Source organism: Chiloscyllium plagiosum, chromosome 41 (assembly GCF_004010195.1).
Source record: "Chiloscyllium plagiosum isolate BGI_BamShark_2017 chromosome 41, ASM401019v2, whole genome shotgun sequence".
Classification (NCBI taxonomy): Eukaryota; Metazoa; Chordata; class Chondrichthyes; order Orectolobiformes; family Hemiscylliidae; genus Chiloscyllium; species Chiloscyllium plagiosum.
The window spans coordinates 6,876,981-6,901,899 of record NC_057750.1 but is presented as its reverse complement, the minus strand read 5'-3'; the positions used below and the strand labels follow the sequence as shown (position 1 = coordinate 6,901,899).

The 24,919-nt window shown below is 45.4% G+C and overlaps 1 protein-coding gene across 1 annotated transcript in view; it reads left to right on the top strand.

The window, feature by feature from the left end:
* Positions 1 to 24,919, top strand: part of LOC122542797 (echinoderm microtubule-associated protein-like 2) — a 132,352-nt gene that overhangs the window by 47,944 nt on the left and 59,489 nt on the right. The window lies entirely within an intron of this gene.

Below are 24,919 nucleotides of genomic sequence, written 5' to 3'. Positions count from 1 at the left end.
ACACTCCTGTTTAAATCTGTCAGCCAGGGCTCCCTGATTGGACCAGGTTAGCAGCCCCAATCAGGGAACTCATATTCTGTGAGTTGAAAAGTGTGGTGCTGGAAAAGCACAGCCAGTAAGGCAGCATCTGAGAAGCAGGAGAGTCGATGTTTCCTTTTCTTTAATGGATATATTTATTGAAAAAAATTTTTTCCCTTTTTTTGTTACAAATATACAAACCAGAAAAAAACAAAATTATGAAAGTACAAAAGTACAGAAACGTAGAAATGATATCATGCTATTGTTATTACAGGAACATTGACAATAAACTGCCTACTATTCTCCAAGATACAGTCAATGCATATTTACTTAAACCAAATTAGCGCATACTCCAATTAAATGAGATAACACTAAACTAAATTACAATCCAAAAAATTAAATTGCACTACATTGTACTATATTATATTACATTGCTCCACCCACTGCACTTCCATCAGAGCTCCCGTCCATTGGAGCAACAGTAATTTAACCCAGATTTACTAGGCCTCTCTGCCCATCCCTGGAGACTCCGGACCACCACATACAGCCCTTGTGGCTATATAAAGGGCCTGATTAATACCGCCAACAGATCCATGTCTATATAATTTAGAAAGGGCTGCCATGTCTTATAAAATTGCTCCATTCCGTGGTGCACCATACCTGTCAGGTAATCCTGAGGGATGTGCTCCATCACAAGTCCATGCCTTCCTGCAAGACCTGGAGGTTTTTCTGATATCCAGTTCATTCGGACCGTCTTCCTTGCACAGTGCGTCAGGATATTAAACAACCTCTTCCAGTGCCCATCCAGAGAGGGAAACTTTGGTAGTCCCAAGGGGAGGGACACCAGATCCCAGGATCCTCTCCAGCTCATTCACTATGGCCCCCCAGTATCCACAGATCTTGTTACAGGACCAAAAGCAATGTGTAAGGGTGCCAATACTGTTTTAACATTTGGGACATTTTGGGGAGGATCCTTTCTTAAAATTTGCTAGTCTCTCTGGCGCCATATGGGCCCTGTGGAGGAGCTTCAATTGCATTGCTTGCGCCTTATTGGATATTAAAATCTTCTTTACATTCCCCCATATATCCTCCCACGTTTCCGATGAGATTTCTTCCCCTGACCCCTGATTCCAAATCTCCTGGAGTGTCTCCATATCCCCCAAGGCATTCCCTCTCTGCAGATGATATATGGTATTGACTGAGAGAGCGTTCCCACATCAGAGCACACTTTGTCCTACATCCGACTTGTGGGGCTGGGTCAAGAGCGTGGTTTTCCTCTGTACGTGCCCCTAACTTAGAAATATCGGAAAAGGTCCCCATTTGGGATTCTGTATTTCTGACCTAATTGGCTAAAAAGACATCAAGACTTCCCCTCAAATAGGTCTCCCAGACAGGAGATTCTTTTACCCTCCCAAGCTCTGAAGCTGGACTCCATTGACCCCAGTCTAAATCCTGGGGCTCCCACTAATTGGGTGAACGGCGAAGTCTTAAACAAATTGCCCTCACCCTGCTGCATCATCCTCCATGCTTTTACCGTAGTTATGATAATCGGACTTTCACAGTGCTCAACCACCAACCTCATCTTATCCATGAACGGTAAGTTTATGATGGGACACTTTGCCTACTAGGCCTCCACATCAAGCCATATCGATTTTGGGTCATTGTGCACCCATTCACCTCCATATGACAACAAAGTGCCTCTTTGATATTTCTTCAAATCCGGGAGGTCCATTCCCCCTACATTTTGTGGAAGCTGCAAATTTAATTTAGGGATACCTCCAGCACCAAATAAATGATCCAAGCCATCCCACAAACCTCTGCAAAACCTGTTTGGGTATCGTTATGGACGAAGCCAGACCACTCAAAACATTCTGAAGCAGGCAGCTCAGACCATAACTTTGCAATTTATTTCGCTAAGTGTACAATGAAAATTACCCGGATTAAATTAGTTAGGTTGACTACTAGATTTAAAAACAGAAAAATGTTTATTCACAAAATTACGCAATGAAACACAAAGAACAGAATAAGGAACCTCTACAGAACTCAGTCTGTCCAAACGAGACTTAATTATGCTGTTCTGAATATACACAACAGTCCCGATAATCAAACTCCCTTTAAAACCCAATATAAATGGAACACATGCTTACAGGTTGAAGTTGAAGGGCAGAAACTGACACAGAGAGAGAGTTTCCACACAGCTCCATGTTGAACTCCTCACCAGTTCAAGACTGAACTAAACTGCTCAGCGAGAGAGCTGACTACTCCCCGTTCATTATACAGGTCACTTCTAAAACATGACCACTTTGGCCTGAAGTCTCATCTGTTTACATATAAACAAAAGGCCTCTCAAAATCCTTTTCATCTCTGTACCAAACCAGACTGATGGGAGCCCGGCCTGATTTATTACCCCTCTGAAAAAAATCAAACACAGAGTATCCTTGAGCCAAGGAACAGCTTTTAGAAAAAAAGGGACTAGCTTTGTGACAGTATTATAACGGGAGCATCCTCATAGGATATAGCAGCCGAGGAAGAATATTCATTTTAATCAAGGCTACACAGCCAAGCCTTGACATGTGTAGTCCCTCCCATCGCTGCAAGTCCTGCTTGATCCTCTCAAATAGATGCACAAAGTTAGCTCTGTACAGCTACCGGAAGCGAGGGATAATAAAAATTCCCCAGATAAAGATGAAAACCTTTCTGTAATCACCTCAAGGGAAATTCCATTCCGACTTCCAGCTTCAGTACCTCCACCACCCATCCGCCCCACGGGTATGACCTCCAATTTTGTAACATTTGTAGCCATTGAATAATTTAGTTTTTTTTATTAACCGGGGTGTGGATTTTTTTTTTTGGTTAGCTAAAAACAAAAGGACCTCGTCCACACAGAGAATGATTTTGTGTTCCCCAACTCTCATTTCCAATGCTGTTATTTCAGGGTCTTTTTGGATATTCTCCACCAGTGGTTCAAGTACCAAGGTGAACAGTAGCGACGACAAGGGGATCCTGGTTGGCTACCCCTCCCCACACCAACGTTGCGCAATTTAACCCCATTTGTGACAACTGTCGCCTTGGGGTCTTTATATAACACTGCCACCCACCAGACGAAGGCCCCTCCCAGACCAAAACGATCCAGAACAGCAAAGAGATACGACCATTCCACCCGATCAAAAGCCTCTTCTGTATCCAGGAGACGACCAAACCTGGAACTGTTCTCTGCTGACATATTTGCATGATATTCAACACCTGCCTGATATTGTGGAGGAGCTGCAGCCCTTGATAAATACCCGCCTGGTCCTTTTTTATAATAATGGGCAGCACCGTCTCCAACCTCAGAGCCAACACCTTTGATAGAATTTTAAAATCCACATTCAACAATAAGATGGGTCTGTATGATGCGCAATCCTTGGGGTCTTTCCCTTTCTTTAAGATAAGGGAGATATTAGCCTCCCTAAGAGAGGACGGAAAACAGTCATAGAGTCACAGAGACGTACAGCATGAAAACAGACCCTTCGGTCATGCCGACCAGATATCCTAAACTAATCTAGTCCCATTTACTAGCACTTGGCCCATATCCCACTAAACCCTTCCTATTCATATACCCATCCAGATGCCTTTTAAATGTTGTAATTGTACCAGCCTCCACCACTTCCTCTGGCAGCTCATTCCAGACACACACCACCCTCTGTGTGAAAAAGGTCTCTTTTATATCTTTCCTCTCTCACCCTAAACCTATGTCCTCCAGTTCTATACTCCCCCACCCCAGGGAAGAGACTTTGTCTATTTATCCTATCTACCCCACCTCATGATTTTATAAACCTCTATAAGGTCACCCCTCATCCTCTGATGCTCCAGGGAAAACAGCCCCAGCCTATTCAACCTCTCCCTATAGCTCAAATCCTCCAACCCTGACAACATCCTTGTAAATCTTTTCTGAATCCTTTCAAGTTTCACAACATCCTTCTGATAGGAAGGACACCAGAATTGTACGCAATATTCCAACAGTGGCCTAACCAATGTCCTGTACAGCCACAACATGACCTCCCAAATCCTGTGCTCAGTACTCTGACCAATAAAAGAAAGCATACATACGCCTTCTTCACTATTTTATCTACCTGCGACTCCACTTTCAAGGAGCTGTGAACCTGCACTCCAAGGTCTCTAAGACCTTACTATTAAGTGTATAAGTCCTGCTAAGATTTGCTTTCCCAAAATGCAGCACCTCACATTTATCTGAATTAAACTCCATCTGCCACTTATCAGCCCATTGGTCCATCTGATCAAGATCCCATTGTAATCTGAGGTAACCGTCTTCGCTGTCCACTACACCTCCAATTTTGGGGTCATCTTCAAACTTACTAACTGTACCTCTTATGCTCGCATCCAAATCATTTATGTAAATAACGAAAAGTAGTGGAGCCAGCACCGATCCTTGTGGCACTCCACTGGTCACAGGCCTCCAGTCTGAAAAACAACCCTCCACCAACACCCTCTGTCTTCTAACTTTGAGCCAGTTCTGTATCCAAATGGCTAGGCCTCCCTTTATTCCATGAGATCTAACCTTGCTAACCAGTCTCCCATGGGGAGCCTTGTCAAACACCTTACTGAAGTCTGTATAGATCACATCTACTGCTCTGCCCTCATTAATCCTCTTTGTTATGTTAGCGCGGATGAAATGATATCAGTCCGAGCCCAGAGTGCAGTTCAACAATCGGTAACGTTTATTGATACAGTAACGCCAGCGGAGACCAACCGAGGTCCGAATCTCGTCTGTTCTGCTGTTCCCGCGCACTGCTACACATTATATACCTTTCTTTGTCAGGATGTGAGGATTTTGAGTATGAATGGGATGATAGTTCCCCATCATCGCTGGAGTAGGTGCAAATGGTGGGTTTCCTGCTGTCCCAGGAGTGTAGACACAATAGGGTGCTAATTGGATTATGTAAACGGATCCGGGTACTATCTGCTTGTTTCTCTCTGTGAGGGCTGGGGGCTAGCACCCCCCTTTGTTCCCTTGGGGTGCTGGTGTGTATTAGTCTGATCGTTCCTGTCTGGTGGATGCCTGTCCTTTGTGTCAGGATGGTTCTGTATTAATGAATATGGGTGTGTTTCAGTCAGTCTCTTGATGTGATTAGGAGATGGGTTTCCATATTAATTAGCTCCGGAGTTTCGGTCTATGAGTCATGGTTAGTGTCTGGCCTAGTGTGAATGTGATCTATCCTCTGGCTCCCATCTCCCGGTCACGTGGGCGGACCGGCAGCTGCTGAGTTCTGTGGGTTTAAGCTGCGGCTGCCGTTTAAAACACAAAATGAATTCCTATAGTTTTACCGATGTAGGCAAAGTCCCGTGGCAAATGCGGGATGGCTCTGATGCCCGCTTGCAGTTACTTCTTCAAAAAAACTCAATCAAGTTTGTGAGACATGATTTCCCACACACAAAGCCATACTGACTATCCCTAATCGGACCTTGCCTTTCCAAATACCTGAACATCCTGTCCTGGTTATATGAGTGACTATACATCTCCAGCAGTGGTTCAGCCAACATGTATATGAACCCCTTGTAAAATTCACTCGGGAATCCGCCTGGACTGGGTGCCTTACCACCTTGGAGCTGCATTACCACCTCCTGCACCTCCTGCACTGTTAGAGCTGCATTTAAAAGGGAGGCTTGATTTGCGTTTATACCAGGGAGGTCCAAGTTTTCCAAGAAGGATTCCATCCTTGCATTTTCATCCCCACATCTGTATAAAACTCCTGGAATCTGGCATTGATATTCCTCAATTCGCGATTGACGTTACCGGCTCACTCCCTGATCGACAGTGTGGATTGTGGAGCACTTTCCTTCCTAGCCTGGTAAGCCAGGTATCCACCTGGCTTATCCCCATACTCAAACAGCCATTGCTTTGCAAAGGAGACCCCTCTCTTCGCCACTTGTGTGAGCACTGAGTCCAGAGCAGCCCAGAGAGCCATGACCCGTTGTAATTTGACCACGGATGGTCTGGTGTAATATGCCGACTTGGCTGCCTTCAACTAGGCCTCAAGCATCCGCCGCTGCTCCCCCCTCCAGCTCCTTCGCCTTCTCATACCCCTTAAGAATGCTCTGGTGGTCTCCCAGAGCACTGATGGATTGCCGGCCATACCCCGAATGATGTCCCAAAAAGTCATGAACTCCATTGTGAACAAAGTTGCCATCCTTCATCAAAAACGGATCCATGCACCCCACTACCGTGTGCCTGCCCCACTACCGTTGGTCATGACATCTAAGTATACTGCCGCAGGGTCCGAAATAGTTATGCTCCCAATTCTGCAAGCTAATACCAAATCTGAACAAACCGACGGGACAACGAACATATCAGTTCTGTGTGGCACTTGTGTGGGCTGGAGGAGAAGGTAAACTCCCTTCCGTTTAGGTGGAGATTCCTCCACACATCCACTAGCCCCAGTTCCTTACACAAGTCCACTAACTGTCTAGACTGCTGAGGTGTACCCGACAGCCCTTTTGGTATCTTGTCTACCCCAGGGTCCATTAAAGTCCCCTCCAATAATTGTATGGCGCGCCCCAAGAGCCATTAACTTAGCAACTGCATCAAGTAAAAACTTGAGAGGGTGTGCTGGGGGACAGTAAACATTCAGGATGCTATACTCTTCTCCGTGTATCAGCGCCTCATGAATGACGAACCGTCTATAGTCATCCTTGATTTGATCTGTCACCTGGAATAGGAGGTTCTTTCATACCAGTATGGCCACTCCTCTACTTTAGTTAAAGGAGGAAAGGAGTAGCCTATCATATCCCTGCCTGCTGTAAATTCAGATGTTCCCTATCAGTCAGATGTGTCTCTTGCAACAGCGCAATGTCAACCATTTCTTCTTTAAGATTTGAGAACACCTTTTTCCTTTTATTGGGGAGTGGCTTCCCTTTATATTCCAGGTGCACCACCTGAACTGATCACTACCCATGACCGCACACTACAGCCCGTAGTCCCCAGCGAAGAGAAAGCCCATTCAATGTGCGACGAGTGGAGAAAAAACAGACTTTATCAAATCTGAAGACTATTCCAATAGCACTACTAGAACTACCAAAACTAAACAAACTAACCTCTACTCCTAACTTAAACAAATAAACACAAATTTCCAGAGATTCCCCCCACCCCGCCTTGCCCATAGGGGGCATTCACTCCCAACTTCATAACCATCCGAACACCTTCCAGATAAGACCGCACCCAAAACCCAAGCAATGGAAAAAAGCACATATTATTATTATTATTATTATTATTTACACTCCCACCAGTTAACAATGGATGGCCACCCCTCCCCCTCCTCATCTCAACCCCACACATCTTTAGAACAAAGGAGTAACCACCCCTCACCCAGCAAAACAGAACAATAGAATAATTAATAACCTCAAAACAGATATAATATAAAACACACCGGACTTTACACCTGAGCAATATCAAGCCTATAAAGCCTGAAACCACAAAAGGGAAAAGAACAAAGAGAAAGAAGATACAAAAGAAAAGTTTTATACTATGCCATTGTCCATTCACCTCTTTTCTTCCTTCTTGGCCAAAATCTATCATTGCAGCGAGTCCAAACATCCTTTTACATTTTCTGCCAAATCGAAGTTGTAGACAGATCCCCCATAACTGAAACATAGCTCTGCAGGTTACCTCAGAGAGTATTGAATGTTTAAATCTCTCAGTTTTTTTCTTTACACTATCAAAGACCTTCCTTTTCTTAATTATAGCCCCAGAAAACTAATGAAAAACATTATTTTCGAGCCTTTATAAGCCAAAGCCTGTGGATCTTTTCCCAGTCTTCTGGCTGTTTCTATTATTAAGTGCTTTTTCTTGTAATGCTGGAGTCGCACTAGGACTGGACAGGGGCGCTGGGCCCACCTGGATCTGCACAATGCGATCTGGTAGGCCCACTCCACACTGACCTGGCCTAACTCAATCTCCCAGCCCAGCAACCCTGGAAGTCGACCCTCGAGGAAGTCAGCGAGGTTTTCACCTTCTTCACATTCCAGTAAGCCCAAGATGTGTAGATTTTTTTTCTCTGACCTCGATTTTCGAGGTCATCAACTTGTTCCTGCAGGGCCCAACCTGGCCTTCAGGGTTCAGACCCACCCCTCGGAGCTCTCCGTCGCGCCCTCTGAGGCTGCAGTCCTCTGCTTCATCGCCTCCATGTGCTGATCCAAAGCCTGGGTCTCCTGCTCAGGTTCGCCAACATGGCAGTGATTGGTTCCAGCACTCCCTCAATCTTTTCACGGAGTTTTGTAAACTCCGTTAGTAACTGCTGCTGCTCCATTGAACTCAAGGGCACCGCCTAAGGAGTATAGGTAACGGCCGTGGGTGTACCCGATGTAGTAGGGGAGTGCCCTGCTTGCTGCTCTCCCCTAGGCCCTTTTCATTTCAACATCTTCATATTAGCTCCAAATCAGGGTGCACGGTGGCTCAGTGGTTAGCACTGCTGTCTCACAGCACGAAGGGGTGGCACAGTTGCTCAAGATACGGGTGGCACAGTTGCTCAAGTGGTTAGCACTGCTGTCTCGGTGGTTAGCACCAGGGTCCCAGATTCGATTCCAGCCTCGGGCGACTGTCTGTGTGAAGTTTGCACATTCTCCCTGTGTCTGTGTGGGTTTCCTCTGGGTGCTCCAGTTTCCTCCCACAGTCCAAAGATGTGCAGGTCAGGTGAATTGGCCATGCTAAATTGCCCATAGTGCCATTAGGTGCATTAGTCAGAGGGAAGTGGGTTACTCTTCGGAGGGTTGGTGTGGACTGGTTGGGCCGAAGGGCCTGCTTCCACACTGTAGGTAATCTAATCTTCCAAATCCTGATTTAAAGAGGCTCTAGGTATTCTATTTATTTTAAACTACAGACTTTCCTCAGGGGTGATTAATGGCGGGAGGATGGTAGGAGCCCACCTTGCCTGGAGTATGGCTCAGAGACCAACACAGTAGACTGTTCACAGTAGACCATCTTGAATCTTGAGTTGACATTTCATGGAAGAGCTCATGCTTGAAACATTGATTCTCTTGCCCCTCGGATGCTGCCTGACCGGCTGTGCTTTTCCAGCGCCACACTCTTCGAACCTGACTCTCCAGCATCTGCAGTCCCTACTTTCTCCTCAGATTCTGTAAGGACCAGCTGGCTGACCTCATTCCATTCAGTACGCAGTCCTCTGACAATGTTGCAAGTGACGGTCCCTTTAAGAATGAGCCGAGGCATGCTGCTGAAACCACAGAAGTGTTACAGCCCTGAAGGAGGCCATTCATTCCATCGCACCTATACCGTCTCTTCAAATGAGCATCATTTCCAAATGCCAATCTCCTACTTTCTCCCCCATACCTTTCCAACACCATTTTAATCTCAATAACAGAGAGCAGATGATCATATATTTAAAGGCTTGTTTTTTTTAAAAAAATTCTGACTAAAAGGGATTGCAGGAAGTGGATAAAGCAGTTTGATGTTTGAATTGAACAATGAAATGCAGTTGTGGCCGACAGACTGACTCCTGTTTCAGTCAATGGATGATTAACAATATAACAGCCCACCCCATCCAAAACTCTGGCCCAGCACTGATGCTAAGTAGCATATCGAAAATGACCAGCTTTCCTGTCTATTCAATAAACATCTTTAACGTCCATACTCGATCGAGCTAAACTTAAAATGATCAAAAAGCAAAGCCTTACTTTTCAAATTCAAGAAACAAGCATATTGCAGGATTAGGACCTTCAGGTTTTAAAATGACAGCCTCGAAGGAACAGGAGACAAGCAGAGTTAATTACTGAGTAAAACAGCTTGCAGGTGAGGAAGGTAAGTGTAACATTCTCTAAATTTTCTGTGGAATTCCTGTCATACCTCGCCCCTTTGTTCTTGCGACTCAAGTTAATTTGTTAGTTTCCCTCTAAACCCTTCCTTTTCATCTACCCATCCAGATGCCTTTTAAATGTTGTAATTGTGCCAGCCTCCACCACTTCCTCTGGCAGCTCATTCCATACACATACCACCCTCTGTGTGAAAATGTTGCCCCTAAGGTCCTTTTTATACTAGATTAGATTGCCTACAGTGTGGAAACAGGCCCTTCAGCCCAACAAGTCCGCACCAACCCTCTGAAGAGTAACCCACCCAGACCCCTATATTTACCCCTGACTAATGCACCTAACACTATGGGCAATTTAGCACGGCTAATTCACCTGACCTGCACATCTTTGGACTGTGGGAGGTAACTGTAGGAAACTGTGAACCCACAGAGACACGGGATGAATGTGCAAACTCCACACAGACAGTTGCCTGAGGCGGGAATCGAACCTGGGGCCCTGGCGCTAACCACTGAGACAGCAGTGCTAACCACTTGAGCAACTGTGCCACCCCCATCTTTCCCTTCTGACTTTAAACCTATGCCCTCTAGTCTTGGACTCCCCTACCCTGGGAAAAAGACATTGGCTGTTCACCCTATTCGTGCCCTTCATGATTTTATAAACCTTTATGAGGTCACTCTTCAGCCTCTGACGCTCCAGGGAAAACAGCCCCAGTTTATTCAGCATCTCCCCATCGCTCAATCCCTCCAACCCTGGCAACATCCTTGTAGATCTTTTCTGAACCCTTTCAAGTTTCACAACCTCTTTCCTACAGCAGGGAGACCAGAACTAAACATAGTATTTCAAAAGTGGCCTAACCAATGTCCTGTAGAGCCACAACATGACATCACAGCTCCTAAAATCAATGCACGGACCAATAAAAATTCAATGAATACATTTTGAATATAAAGCTAGCCCTGGTAATGATGACTAGCAGCAAAAGCAGAAATTGCTGGAAAAGCTCAGTAGGTCTGGCTGCATCTGTGGAGAGGAATCAGAGTTAATCTTTTGGGTCAAGTGACCCTCCCTCAAAACTTTTCCCGCAGTTTCTGTTTTTGTTTTTGATTTTCAGCATCCGCAGTTCTTTCGGTTTTAATGATGAGCAGAATCTAGTTCATTCCTGAAGAAGGGCTTATGCCCGAAACGTCGATTCTCCTGTTCCCTGGATGCTGCCTGACCTGCTGCGCTTTTCCAGCAACACATTTTCAGCTCTAGTTCACTCATATCCATTAGGGGAGAAAGTAGAGGTATTGAGGTTGACGATACAGGAGCCCATTGAGTCAAAAACAACTGCCTAACTAACTCTTCCATCTTTACCCAGTCTGCCCTGCATGTGACTTCAGACCCACAATGATATGCTTGACTCTGAACAGTCTCCTGCAAAAGCTTAGTGAGGCAATCAATGCTGGCTTTACCGGTAAAAAGGAAAACTATAGCAATTTTACCATGCCCTGGATTGCTGTTTGTTTGAGGGATAAATATTCAAAGTTGTAAAGGGTGGCGCTGGAAAAGCACAGCAGATCAGGCAGCATCTGAGGAGCAGGAGAGTCGCCCTCGTCAGGAATGCACTGAGAAACTGTCCTACTCTTCTTTGAGGTTGTGATGTGATATACGTTATACCCACCCCCACTGGCTTCATTGGATCATTGCATCTGCAAGGCTGCGCCTCCAACAGTGCAGCACTACCTCAGCGCCGCACTGGGTATGAGAGGGAATTGTTATGTTGGAGTCCTGAGTGGGATGTGAACCCAGCACCCTACGATTTAGGTGACGGTGCCAAGTGAGCAAAGACTGAAACGAAAATGGAAATAATTGAAAAAGCTCAGCAGGACTGACAGCATCTGCGGAGAGAAATCACTCGGGACGAGTGATCCTACCTCAGAATTCCTCGCTCGACCCAAAACGTTAACTCTGATTTCTCTCCACAGATGCTGCCAGACCTGCTGAGCTTTTCCAAATATTTCCATTTTTGTTTCTGATTTACAGCTTCCACAGTTCTTTCGGTTTTTATTGGGTAAAGACTGATGGCGTGCTGTTTTCGCATGTCTCAGGTGCTTAGGAGGCACACCTTGTTTAAGGAACAGGTGATGCTGTGACAGAGAAGCTGTAGATATTCAGCAAAGATATGTGAAATTAGCCAGGAGGGCATTCTTTCATACAAACCTGTATTGTGGTTCTTACAAACACTTTCAAGAATACTCTTTCATCCAAAGTGTTCACTTAGGTAATTGTTTTGCAATTATACTTCTCTTCAATTATGCATCATTGCCAATCTGATATTGGAGTGTTAGTTAACGTCCCCCGGGAGGTTCTATGTCAACAGAGAAGAAAGCACTTAGCAACCATTTGAAGGAAAACTGTCTGCTTGCCTCCCTTGCATTACATTCAGCATGGCAAATAACCCACAATCGATTCCTGCTGAAGATGTTTACAGGATGCATCAAGTTGGAGGTTTTGAAAATGGTAGGGTGCTGAGATCATTCAAACCCCATCATCAAAGTCAGTCGACGCCATGTTATGGTCCAACAGGCTTATTTGCAATCACAAACTTTCAGAGGGCTGCTCCTTCGTCAGGTGAAGTGAAGTCAGGTGGCTTCACCTAAGGAAGGGGCAACGCTCCGAAAGATATTGTGATTTCAAATAAACCTGTTGGACCATAACCTGGTGTCATGTGACTCCTGTCTTTGTCCGTCCCAGTCCAACACCGGCACCACTACATCGGTTAAGACACACAAGGGAGAAAATTGTTGTTTGAGCACAGACTACTTAATCGGAAGCAGTCCTCTCGTAGAATGGCTTGTAGCTTGTATTGTGAATCTTCCCTCACATTATTAATTCATGGGACATCGGTATCACTGACTGGGCCCAGCATTTATTGCTCGTCCCTAATTTCCCCTTGGGGTTGAGCTGCCTTCTTGAACCGCTGCAGTCCGCATGCTGTGGTTAGACCCACAATGCTATTGGAGAGGGAACTCTCGGATTTTGACCCAGTGACACTGGGAACAGTGATATATTTCCAAGTCAGGATGGTGAGTGGAGGGGAACTTGAAGGTGGTGGTGTTCCCTGTATCTACTGCCCATGTCCTTCCAGATGGAAGTGGTCGTGGGTTTGGAAGGTGCTGTCTGAGGATCTTTGGTGAATTTCCTCACTGCATCATATAGTTAGTACACACCACTGCTATTGAGCGACTGTAGAGGGAGGGAGTGGAATGCAGGCTGTTTTGTCCTGGATGATGTTGAGCTTCTTGAGTGTTGTTGGAGCTGTCCCCATCCAGGGCAATTGGGGGGTGTTCCATCACACTCCTGACTGTGTCTCATAGATGGTGGACAGGCTTTGGGGAGTCAGAAGGTGAGTTATTCACCATTCATAGCATTCATTCAGCCACCTCTTGACCGGAGTGTTTTCCTAACAAATCCCAATCCTTCTGTACAATGTACCTGTGCCAGTAATAATGTCTATTTCTTTGCTACAGCGGATGCAATAGCACTTGGCAATGATGCTGGAGTGGTAATCCAGAGGCCCGGCTTAATGCTTTGGGTGCATGACTTCAAATTTTGCCATGGCAACTGGTGGAATTATAAATTCAACAAATAAGTTTGGAATACAAAGCTCATCTCAGCGAGGAAATGTCTATTTATTATTCTTTAAAAATCTGATTCTCTAATGCCTTTTACGACAATAAATCTGCTGCTCTTACCCTACATGTAGGTCCATATCCACATCGAGGTGTTTGACTTTTAATTGTCCCCTGAAATGGCTGAGCAACCTACTCAGTTGAGGGGGTGATAGATGCGGGCCTGGCTAATGACACCCTTATATTGAAGATGGGTGGGTCCCACTGGGCATTTTCTTCTCTTAGACAAACACTCTGTGCGGCACAGCACGGTGGCTCAGTGGTTAGCACCAGGGACCCAGGTTCGATTCCACCCTCGGGCGACTGTCTGTGTGGAGTTTGCACATTCTCCCCGTGTCTGCGTGGGTTTCCTCTGAGTGCTCTGGTTCCCTCCCACAGTCCTAAGATGTGCAGGTTAGGGTGGATTGGCCATGCTAAATTGCCCGTAGTGTTAGGTGCATTAGTCAGAAGGAAATGGGTCTGGGTGGGTTACTCTTCAGAGGGTTGGTATGGACCTGTTGGGCCAAAGGGACTGTTTTCACACTGTAGGGAATTGAATCTAATCTAATCTTTATTCATTCATGGGATGTGGGCGTGACTGGCTAGGCTGCATTTATTACCCGTCCCTAATTGCCCAGAAGGGCAGTGTAAGAGTCAACCGCATCGCTGAGGGTCTGGAGTCACGTGTGATCCAGACCAGATAAGGATGGCAGGTTCCTTCCCTAAAGGACATTAATGAACCAGATGAGATTTTCTGACAGTGGATTCATGGTCATCATTAGACTTTTTGTTCCTGGTTTTTATTGAATTCAAATTCTACCATCTGCCCTGGCAGGATTTGAACTTGGGTGCCCAGAACATTATCTGGGTCTCTGGTTTAACAGTCCAGCAATAATACCACTAGGTCACTGTCTCCCCTCATCACCGAGGTGCATTATTCCCCTCTCACTCCATTTTTTTAGTCCCTCCTTCCTTTGCTAGATTTCCTTTCTTTAGTCTGAACTGCTTCCCTGGCCATTGTGTGTCAGGTCATCTGCGTGCACAATATTTTGAAGAAATCTGTTTGGGTATGTTACAATACATCTCTGGAGCAGGGAGGGCTTGAAAATCAGGCCTTTTAGCCCAGAAGTAGGGATGCTACCACTGCACCGTAAGGCCCTTCTCATCAGCCTACTATATTATAGACACTTCTATTATATTTTTAAGATCCATAAATGAAGGGCATTATCTAAGTAAGTGCCTAGAACACTTCTAGGCTGGCTGTGGCATAGCAGTAGTGTCCCTACCCTTGGACCTGAGTTCGTGTGCTACCTCTCCAAAGGTGTGTAATAACATCTCTGCATGGGTTGATTAGTAAAATAGGTGAAATAAAACAAAGGGCCCTCATGTGGTGCAGTGTCCCTACTCCTGGACCAGGACGCCCCTGTTCAAGTCTCACCTGCTGCAGAAGTGGGTAATAATGTCTCTAAAGAGTTTGGTTAGAAAAATAGGTTGAGTTAAAAGATAAAATACCCAGAGAACTTCGAAAGAGAAACTGCTGTTATTGTCACATATTGGTTATGTCACTGGAATAGTTTTCCAGAAACCTGCATTAATGTTTCTTTTGATTTGTCGATTTGTGTTGCAATGTCCTTTTAAATGGGTGGCGTGGTGCCTCAATAGTTAGCATTGCTGCCTCACAGCACCAGGGACCCAGATTCAATTCCCACCTCGGGCAGTGTCAGTGTAGAGTTTGCACATTCTCCCCCTGTCTACGTGGGTTTCCTCCGTGTGCTCCGGTTTCCTCCCACAGTCCAAAGATGTGCACGTCAGGTGAATTGGCCATGCTAAATTGCCCGTAGTGTTAGGCGCATTAGTCAGGGGTGGATGTAGGGGAATGGGTCTGGGTGGGTTGCTCTTCGGCGGGTCAGTGTGGACTTGTTGGGCCAAAGGGCCTGTTTCCACACTGTAGGGAACCTAATCTAAAGTTCTTTCACCCTGTGAATTTGTTTGATTTGGCTTAATTGGTTAATTAAAATAGTTTATAGAGAGTCTGCAGGAACACGGGGGTTTCAGTTGTGAATTGGGCATGTGTAATGCTACATTTTTCAATAAAGCTATCATCTGGAAAAATATAATAGTGTTAGATTTCATGCTTTACCAACTGGTTCAGGATAGACTTAACTTGGCAGAATGACCCTGGATTCTCAAATTCCTTGTTTCTGAAAAGATCCTTGTACCAGCTGATGTGTGACTTGAGAAACTTCAATTTGTTGTTTAATTTTAGATTCTAATTCCTTGGCAATGTTCCTTTTTTTTCAAATAGCGTAGTCATCTCCCCAGTTTTGTGGCCCAGTGAGTAGCGTTGTTGGCTCTGGTTCAAGACACACTGCAGGTCCTGATGACGAAAGAGAAGCGTTAGAAAGTGATCATCAACCGGTAAACCATTGGATATGCCGACAGAAGGCAGTAAGATGGAAGAGGAGCACCATCGTTAATGTAGAATGTCTCCCCCACCAAGTTCACACTACTGCTTCTGAGAATAGACTAATGACTTATCCCAGCAATAACAAACTAGCCACTGAGACAGAAATCTGCATGTTTTTTACCTGTCACTGTCTCACTGGCCATGGGAAAGAACCATAAAAGGATGAATCACACAATACAGATTATAGCCCAACAGGTTTATTTAGAAGCACTAGCTTTCGGAGCACAGCTCCTTCAACAGGTGGTAACCAGCTGATAGAGCTGCGTTCCAAAAGCAAGTGCTTCCAAATAAACCTGTTGGGCTATAACCTGGTGTTGTGTGATTTTTAACTTGGTCCACCCCAGTCCAACAATGGCATCTCCACATCCTAAAAGGATGGAAGTCTTTGTCCAACCAATAGCCGTTTTCCCTGAAACTATTGAATGCATTTTAATAAATGATGATCTGAGGTGAGCATCTATTGCAGCACCTGTCGCTGTATTTCCATTAGAACCGCTACATGAGCTGTTGCTAATTTGAATTTTGACCAGATTATTTCAAATTGTTCTGTCATGTCACAAACAACTCAATGAATTGTGAACAGACACTGAGGGTGAGGACACACTGAGGCAAACAAAAGGGTGTGCGTTTTTCACCAGTTATATCATCTATTTCTGCGTTGCCGCTGAGATTTTGATGTGATTCTGTCCATCCCTTTTCCAGAACAATTGCAGACTGAGACAAGGAAAGGGTGTAGTTTTTACAAATTTCAGAGCCAGAATTGCAGAGGTCAACCAGAACAGCTCTAGAGTTGATTGAGAACAAGTGATGCCAAATAGACTTTGGATTTAAGAGCTTCTTTTTTTGTCCTTGGATGGCCTTAGTCGATTGGAAAAAAAATGGTGATTTACTGATGGTGGTTAATAGATTAGGAATCAGTTTAGGAGAAAGTGAGGACTGCAGATACTGGAGACCAGAGTTGAAAAGTGTGGTGCTGGAAAAACACAGCACCCGATGCTGCCTGGCCTGCTGTGTTTTTCCAGCACCACACTTTTCAACTTAGGAATCAGTGTAGCTCAGCTGGCTGGATTGCTGGTTTACAGAGTAGTGTGATGCCAACAACATGGGTTTGATTCATATAGCTTGGAGATTACAGTGAAGGACTCTCCTTCTCAACCTCTTCCTTGCCCGAGATGTGGTGACCCTCAGGTTAAATCACCACCAGTTGCTTCTGTCCAATGAGAGAAGCCCCCATGGTCTGCTAACTGGTTAATAGATTATTTTTTTAAAAAACACAGGTGATTTGGTGATGGAGAAGAGAAAGAGGTTCTGAGGAATGGTCACTCGACCCAGAAACGTTAACTCTGATTTCTTTCCTCAGATGCTGCCAGACCTGCTGAGCTTTTCCAGCAATTTCTGTTCCTGTTTTTGTTTCTGATTTACAGCATCCACAGTTCTTTCAGTTTTTAGTTAGTGTGTAATAACGTGTTTGAATGGATTGATGAAAAATATCAAAAGCTGGGGTCTGACCATTAACAGGCCCGGGCAGCAGGCTGTGGAAAATGTCCTAATTGCTACCTACCCACATCTCTTCCGCGGCTACGTTCATGCCTGCGTGTCCTTGGAGAGGGAGCATATGGTGTCACCAATATTCTGTAGTGAGAGGTGGGCACCAGAGGGTGGTGGGACTCTTTATCACCCCTTCCAAACCATTTTGACTTAGCCCCCTCATTTTCTCCCGACCTCTTAATCACCTTTGATGGTTAGCATTGTCCTTAACAGGGCCTTGGGCATAGATTAATCAATTGGAAAATGGGTGACTTACTGGCGGTGGAAAAAATATCACGGGTGATTTGGTGATGGTGAAAAAAGAAATGTTGGGTTTTTTGTCAGAGCACTTCTGGAGAAAGAGCTGCAGTTTTCCTTTTGGGATGAGTGAGCAGGATGGTGACTAGCATACAACAGCTCTCCCACAGAAAAAAAACTGCACAGAGGCTGGTATTCCCTCACCAAGTCACCCTTTATTTACTCATGCAAAGTACAGTGGTTGCCAGCTCAGAGTCAGCCCCTGAACTGAGGAGTTTCTAATAATCCCCTAGTTATATATTTTTTTCTCTTTTTAGGACATAGTGAAGAACAACAAGTGCGTAAATATTTATATTCCACCAGCAGGAAGAAAGGAAACATCCGAGTGGCTAGTGCCAAGCAGTGCCCTTCTCAACGAGGGCAATGCTGAGTGATTGAAAACGTGAAAGGGAGGACAGGGATTAAATCAAAATAGAGTCAAAGGGGGAAATAGAGCACCCCACACCCCACGATGCCCACCTCTCCCTGAAAATCTTGAAGGTGTTGGTAGAGACCGTGTGCTCCTTCTCCATGGACACCCGGGCCCATGGAAGAGGGGTAGGCAGTCGGTCCTAACAATCCCTCCAAGGCCCACTGCCTGGACCTGTTAATGGCCATCAAAGGGCAATGCTGTGTGATCAAACAGTGAAGGGAAGGGCAGGGATTGAACAAAATAGAGTTGGAGGGAGAAATAATGCACTCCAATCCCTGCGGCGCCCACCTCTCCCTGAACAACTCCAGGGTGTTGGTGGACACCGCGTGCTCCTTCTCCAAGGACACTCGGGCCCTAACGTAACCGCGGAAGAGGGGCAGGCAGTCGGCCCTAACGACCCCCTCCACGGCCCGCTGCCTGGACCTGTTGATGGCCAGTTTGGCCAGGCCCAGGAGCAGACCCACGAGGAGGTCTTCAGACCTGCCCTCCCCCCTCCGTACCGGGTGCCCAAAGATCAGGAGCGTGGGACTGAAGTGCAGCCAAAAGCAGAGAAAAAGGTTTTTTAGAAAATCAAAAAGGGAGTGTAAGCGCCCACACCCAATATATACATGGTCCACAGACTCCACAGCGCCACAGAACAAGCAACTGAGCTGGGAGTCCGTGAACCACCGCAATCTGCGGTTGCAGGGGACCGCTGCGTGCAGCACCCTCCACCCCAGATCCCTCAGGGAAAGGGGGAGGACTCCCATGTAGAGAGCCCTCCACTGGGCATCCTCCCCTATTTATATCTGTCAGCCAGGGCTCTCTGACTGATCCAGGTTAACAAGCCCAATCAGGGATCTCATGCTCAACAAGATCCACCTGGTTCCAATCACTACACCCACCAACACCATCTTGATGTGCTCCCAACCCATAATTCGACTACATCTTTTTGATATTTGTTATTTCTGTGCTGCCCCGTTAATAATTTGTTAACATGGCAATTTTGTGAATTAGGGTGCTCAATATTCCAAAATCACACTGGGTTCTTCCCTAATGAAGAGTTGTCTTCCAGATGAGAAAGGTGGAAACGAGTTTGTGATACATTGTAGATTTACAATAAAATCTCTGAAAAGCTTTTGCCACCTAATTCAGCATTTGGTTCAAAGTCCATTAAATAATCCATTCAATTTTGAGGATAAATATTAACCTGGGAGTACTCCCTGCATTTATTTTCATTCATTCGCAGGACATAGGCATCGCTGGCTAGGCAGCATTTATTGTCCATTTCCAATTGCCCTAGAGGGCAGTAAGTCAACAACATTGGCTGTGGGTCTGGAGCCACGTGTAGGCCAGACCAGATAAGGATGGCAGATTCCTTTCCCTACAGGACATTAGTGACCCAGATGGGTACATCCTGAAAGTCAGCAATGGTCATCATTAAATTCTTAATTCCAGATTTTTTTTCATGAATCCAAATGCTACTATCGGCCATTGTGGGATTTGAACTCAGGTCACCAGAATTTTAGCGAGTTTCTGGATTAGTAGCCTAGTGGTATTATTATTAGACTATCACCTCCCTTTTTTTGATATAGTGTTCAATAAGAGAACTTTTATTCTTATCTAAAGAGCAGACAGGGCCCTGATTTAATGTCTCCTCTGAGGGATTGAATCTCCAACAGTGTAGCACTCCCTCAGTATTGAATGTTGGCTTAGACATAGGGCTCAGGTCTCCCACGTGGGACGTGAACCAGGGACAAGAAGATAATACCGTGGAGACATGGCTAGTTCATCTGAGCAGTAGAAAAGTCAGAGTTCTCGGCTCTGAATGGGAGACAAAGGAATAATTACAGGAATCCGAAGAAACAAGAGAAGCTGAGATAAAAACAGAACTGAGAAAATGGAAAGAAATGTGTGATCAGAGGCCACTTACTCAGGTTAACTGGAGCAATGTTTAATGTTCTCAAAATGTGCATTAGCATGTCTGAATTTTAAAGAAATCATATTTTGAGTATCTCAATTTTCAGGTACCATGAGGTGAAAGCAAATTCAAAGAACAAAAAACATTACAGCATGGGAACCGGCCCTTCAGCCCTCCAAGCCTGCACCGATCCAGATCCTCTATCTAAACCTGTCGTCGGTTTTCTAAGAATCTGTATCTCTCTGCTCCTTGCCCTTTCGTGTATCTGTCCAGCTACATCTTAAATGATGCTATCATACCCGCCTCTACCACTTCCGTTGGCAATGCGTTCCAGACACTCCCCACCCTCTGCGTAAAGAACTTTCCACACATATCTCCCTTAAACTTTTCCTCTTTCACCTATTACCTTTAGTAATTGAGACCTCCACTCTGGGGAAAAAAACTTCTTGCTATCCACCCTATCTATAGCTCTCATGATTTTGTAGTCCTCACTCAGGACCCCGTCAACCTTTGTCTTTCTAATGAAAATAATCCTAATCTACTCAACTTTTCTTCATAGGTAACACCCTCCAAATGAGGCAACATCTTGCTTAAAACCCCTCTACACCCTCTCCAAAGCATCCACGTCCTTTGGTAATGTGGCAACCAAGAATGTACGCAGTATTCCAAATGTGGCCAAGCCAAAGTCCTATACAACTCTAACAGGACCTGCCAACTCTTGTACTCAATGCAGAACTCTTGCATTCCTGATGAAGGGCTTATGCCCGAAACGTCGATTCTCCTGTTCCTTGGATGCTGCCTGACCTGCTGTGTTTTACCAGCAACACATTTTCAGCTTTGATCTCCAGCATCTGCAGACCTCACTTTCTCCTTGTACTCAATACCCTGTCCAATGAAGGAAAGCGTGCCGTCTGCCTCCTTGACCACTCTATCGACCTCCATTGCCACCTTCAGGGTAAAATGGACCTGACCACCCAGATCTCTCTGTTTTTCCCAGGACTTTTCCACTTACTGTACAGTTCGCTCTTGAATTGGATCTTCCAAAATGCTTCACCTCACATTTTTCCTGGATTGAACTCCATCTACCATTTCTCTGCCCATCTCTCCAATCTATCTATATTCTGCTGCATTCTCTGACAGTCCCCTACACTATCTGCTCCTCCACCAATCTTAGTGTCACCAGCAAACTTGCTAATCAGGCTACCTATACCTTCTTCCAGACCATTTATGTATACTCAAAGCTACAACACAAGGAAACCTTTGTTCTAATGGAGTGAGCTGTTGCCCTGGGAGACAGCTGAGGGGGTTGCAGGGCATGGTTCAGTATGGTATTCAAATTGGAACCGCCTCAATAGCTGAAGAGGAAACATTTGTGGTCGTTACAGATAACGATGAGGGAAATGGTGACCAATTGGAGTGCCGCACCAAAAAGTTGGCACAATCATAGAATCCCTACAGTGTGGAAGCAGGTCATTCAGCCCATTGAGTCCAGACTGACCCTCCAAAGAGCATCCCAACCAGACCCACCCCACCGCCTCCGCCCTATCCTTGCATTCCCCACAGCTAATCCACTTAACCTACACATCCCCGGACACTACGGACAATTTAGCATGGCCAATCCACCCTAACCTGCACACCTTTGTCTGTGGGAGGAAACCGGAGCACCCGGAGGAAACCCACGCAGACACGGGGAAGAATGTGCACAATCGCCTGAGACTGGAATCGAACCCAGGTCCCTGGTGCTATGTAGCAGCAGCGCTAACCCCTGAAGAAGGGCTGAACATGCTCAGTTGTTGCGTGACGCTCTGTCAATCCATCTTTCCCTGGGACTGCTGAGAGTCCAAAAGGTTAATGGGGAGGGCAGTTTGAAAATAATCTTTTCATGTTTATAGAACAAAATTGTCGATTTCGAAATCAAATTGTGCTGAAACAGTTTACGAATATTTTCTGTTACCTCCAGGCACTCACCCTGTGCTTGTGGTTTCACTGCTATCAGGTGATGCTGGAAATCCAGTTGGCACTCATCCAATAGGAAGTGGCATCTGATTGGCCTGGACTGACTTTACAAGCTGATTGAGTCAATTTGCTGTATATAACAGACCGACTGTTGGGAAGCGAAGTGTTCTGAAGTCTGCCCTCTTGGGTGTCAGAGTTTGTAGCTTGTATTTAAAATCCTGACCCAATTCTTCCTCCCTCATCCAGAAAGATGAGCAAAGCTGCTTTGAAGTAGGTGTCTTATTCTTGTTTGCTTTTCCAACTTTGTAAAATGTAGTTTAAAGACTACAGGATGTGGCTGACCACTGTCGCTGCGCAACTGTGTTTCACTTTGCTGGTCTATTTTTAAGCTGCTACTCCCAGTAATCTGTTTGGTCTATTTGACTTGTAAAGCATGATATCCCTCTCAAAAAGGGTCTGTCTTTCTTAAGATAGTGAAAAGTTTGTGTGGTTTTTCTGTTGCCAGGATACATTCTTAGTATTTTCTTGTTTTTTTTCAATTCCAGTTTGGCTTGTTTTGCACAATGGGTGTATCTTATTCAAAACTGCAATCTTGAGAGTTACTTTTTGTAGCATTTTAATCGTTTTTGGTTTCTGAGAAGAAATATTTAATGAGTTTTTAGACGCAAAGCCAACTTTTTTTTCCACTTGTGTTCAAAATGCTAACTTGTTCTCTCTTCCAATTTGTATAAAGTGAGTCTCCAATTACAGAATTAAATTGTTGATTTTTGAAATCGGGCTGACCAGCTTTACTACTCAAACTATATGTTTAAAAACAATGACCTACTATAACACATGCAACAGAAATTCATAGTTGTACAGTGTGGAAACAGACCCTTAAGTCCAACTTGTCATTGCTGGCTGGCTATCCTATATACATCCAGTCCCATTAGCCCCATATCCCTCTAACCCCTTCCTATTTATATACCCATCCAGATGCCTTTTATATGTTATAATTGTACCAGCCTCCTCCATGGGTGGCATGCTGATTCAGTGGTTAGCACTGCTGCCTCACAGCGCCAGGAACCCTGGTTCGATTCCAGCCTCTGGCGACTGTCTGTGTAAAGTTTGCATCCCTGTTTCTGCACGGGTTTCCTCCAGGTACTCCGGTTTCCTCCCATGAGCACAAAGATGTGCAGGTTAGGGTGGATTGGCCATGCTAAATTGCTCAGTGTTCAGGGACCTGTAGGTTAGGTGCATTAGTCAGGGGAATGGGATTGGGTGGGTTACTCTTCGGAGGGTCGGTGTGTACTTGTTGGGCCAAAGGGCCTGTTCCCACACTGTAGGGATTCTATGAAAACTTTCTCTGACAGATCACCCCATTCAGGCACCACTCTTCCCATGAAAGGTTGCTGCTTTGGGGCCTTCTAAATCTTTCCTCTCCTTTAAACTATGCTTTCTTGTTTTGGACTCCCATAACTGAGTAAAAAGACCTTGATCATTTACCCTATCTGTGCCCCTCATGATTTTATAAAGCTCTATAAGGTCACTCCTCAGCCTCCGACGCTCCCGGGAAAACAGCCCCAGCCTGTTCAGCCTAAACCTGTAGCTCAGATCCTCCAACCCTGGCAACATCCTTGTAAATCTTTTCTGAGCCTTTCAGTTTTTGCAACACCCCTCCTAAAGCAGGGAGACTTGAATTGAGTGCAGTATTCCAAAAGTGACCACATATCTGCAACTTCCAGTTGCATGATGTAGTAATACAGGTAACTTGCTGAAATATTATTTGTAGTATGTTTCACGCCCACACCAACATAGTTGTCTTGAGTCGGTCTTCAACTGTCCTGTGTAGTTGTTAGTTCCTTCAGTTGCTTTGGAGCTTGCTTTTTAGCTTCAAGAGCAAGAGTGATGTTCGGAATCACTGGATGAGTGCAGCTCCAACAACACTTGAAGCTTTATCATCCAGGACAAAGCAACCTGTTGTGACTAGCACCACATCCTCAGTAGCAGCAGTGTGTACCATCTGCACAATGCACTGCAGAAATTCACCAAGGCTCCATTAGACAGCACCTTCCAAACCCTCGACCACTTCCATCAAGAAGGACAAGGAAACGCCACCATCTGAAGATTCTGCTCTGAGCTACCCATCATCCTGACTCAGAATCCCTACATTCTGGGGAGAGGCCATTCGGCCCATTGAGTCTGCACTGACTCTCCATCCCAATCCCTGTAACCCCATGGATACCCCACTTAGCACATCCCTGAACACTACGGGGAAATTTAGCACAGCCAATCCACCCTAACCTGCACATCTTTGGACTGTGGGAGGAAGCCCACACAGACATGGGGAGAACATGCACCCTCCATGCAGACAGTCACCTGAGGCTGGAATTCTATTGCTATTCGTTCAATGTCAAAATTCTGGAACTTTGTCTAACGAACAGCATTGTGGGTGTCCCTACACCCCAGGGAGTTCAGTGGCTCAAGAAGGTGGCTGATTGCTATTTTTCTCAAAGGCACTAAGTGTTATCCTCACCAGTGATGCTCATAATGCCAGGAGCTTTTGTTTTAAAATGACTCTCCCAAAAATGTGACTGTTTTTTATTTTCTTTTATTGTATCCTAATTTACACCAAGTTCCATTCCCCTCTCATATCCTCCACATGCTGGCTCTTGGTTGCACAATGCCTTGTTGTTTTTTAAGAAGTGGGCGGCACGGTGGCCCAGTGGTTAGCACTGCTGCCTCACAGCGCCTGTAGACCCGGGTTCAATTCCCGACTCAGGCGACTGACTGTGTGGAGTTTGCACATTCTCCCCGTGTCTGCGTGGGTTTCCTCCGGGTGCTCCGGTTTCCTCCCACAGTCCAAAGATGTG